The sequence below is a fragment of the Galeopterus variegatus genome, unplaced genomic scaffold, assembly GCF_000696425.1.
Source record: "Galeopterus variegatus unplaced genomic scaffold, G_variegatus-3.0.2 Scaffold607, whole genome shotgun sequence".
In the NCBI taxonomy this organism is placed as follows: Eukaryota; Metazoa; Chordata; class Mammalia; order Dermoptera; family Cynocephalidae; genus Galeopterus; species Galeopterus variegatus.
In genome coordinates this window covers 139,465-141,627 of record NW_007726718.1, presented here as the reverse complement: position 1 = coordinate 141,627, position 2,163 = coordinate 139,465, and positions in this window count along the sequence as shown.

Here is a 2,163-nt window from a genome sequence, read left to right as displayed (position 1 = left end):
TTGTATGTTGTTTCATGACCTGTGACGGGAACGCTACCCTCGGTGTAGCGCCCGCACAGCGCTCAACCAGTGTGTGAACCAGTCTCTATATGGGATCCGAACCCTCGGCGGGAGCGCCGCCCTCTACCGAGTGCACCACCGGGCCGGCCCATTAAGATGACTATTATTATTACTAACGTTGCTATTATAAAGTGCCGTAAATCCCATCCTCATGCATTTATCTTTGAATGTACGAGTATTCTGAATGACAGATTCCTACAAGTAAAATCAACTGTGTATTTTAAACTTTCATTGGGTATTTCTTTTGCCCAGTGATTCCCAATTGGGTGAGGCAGAGTTGCCACTCTGTGTTGCCTGGGCAACTTGTCAAAAGCACTCATGCCCATTCCCCCTGGGCCATTCTGACATGCTCACCCCCATCAGACCCTGGAGGGTAGGGAGTGGGGGAGAAGTGATATGTGTAGTTTCCTGGGTTATTTTGTTCCACACCTTCCTCTCCTGAGGACCAGTGCTTTGGCTCTTCTAATTAGGAGACCAATGCTCTGAGTTAATTCACTTCTCATGGGAGAGAGTTAGGTTGGCCACAATCGCAATGAGAGAAAACATTCCTTTAATATTTATAGGCCCTGTATACTTTTTTCCCCCAGAGTCAGCACTGTTTATTGAACACCTCCCAGTTCAAAAAAATAGCATGGACATAGGTCAACAGTAGTCCACAGAGCAGGAGGGAGCTCAGGAGGTTTTCCATTTCATCTCCAGGCTTCCAGGCAAAACCATTTAAACCACCCTAGCAGGATCAGGACCTCCTTGCCTCACCCTCATCCCCACCCCATACTCCAAAAAACTTTCCTGAAAACTCGTCAATAAGTGTCAATTTGGGGGGCAGGGGGGAAAAGAGGTAATAGACAAAACAGTACAGTTGTTCTCAACAAGATAGGAACCTGGAATTGGACATAAAAGGCAAAAAGACTGTTAACCCCTTTAACAACTTTCAGGTGCACAATTTAATCTTTCTCTAACTTCCCCGAAAAAGAAAGTTAAACCCCAAGGGGCAATGCACTTTACTAGAATTCAAAGGCCCAAGATTTAAAAGAAAAGACTAAACTTTAGAAACCAGGATTATCTAGCAAGACAGAAAAATGAAAAGTGAGGATATTTTTAAAAAATACCTTCCAAGCACAGAAAACACAACGGTATGGAGGATGATCAATAGCTGCCCTCTGTTTTTGCTACGAATGAGTCCTTTAGATACAGATTTGAACTATACATGAAAGCAGATTCACAAATTTCTTAAAGCAAATCTTCATTATAGTTAAGGCATTTAGATGCATTTAAAAGAGAGATCATAGATTATCTTTTCTGTTTAGAATGAGAATCTATATTAAAATTGTATCAAGTTATGTCTAATGCCAATGCATCAGCCTCCCTTACTTCCAAGGGTCACATTCACCTGGTAGATGTTAAAGTGTTGGTTTCATATGATGTCCCTCCCTCCTGGATGATTCGCTCCAAAGTGACTCCAAGCTTTGCACACCTGCTCAAGGCAGATGTGGGTATCCCTAGCCTGGTATCAGAGGGTACTAAACAGTGTCTTTTCATTCTCCTGATTAACAGGGAGCTTTCTGTCTCTCTCTTTCTCTCTCTCTCTCTCTCTCTCTCTCTCTCTCTCTCACACACACACACACACACACACACACACACACACACCATCAACATCACATTACTTCCTTACTTTCAAGATGCAGCACCTTCTAAATTTACAAGAAATGTTTTTCTCCCTGATTCTTAATTGCACTGATTTGCAAGCCTCTTTCTCCCACAATGGAATTAGTGCTTGCCATTATTATGCAAAACAATAATAATATTTAGTTACATTCCTTATCCCCCAACTTCCTCCCTCATTCATATGTTGTTGCTCCCTGGGGGAAAGAGGGACAAAGAAATAGGTGCCCCCCTACCCTGTTGATGAGTCCTTAGTGAATCATCTTTGCAGCTGCTCCCTCGATTACGTGAGGGCCCGATCAAAACTTCTATAAGCACTTGGGAAGACTCATTTACTTGCTTTGACCCCCATTCTCTGTCCTGTGGGAAAGAAGAACGTGGTTTTATTCTTCCAGTTATATGTGTGAATCATGCAAACCTCACTTTTCCTACACATTACAG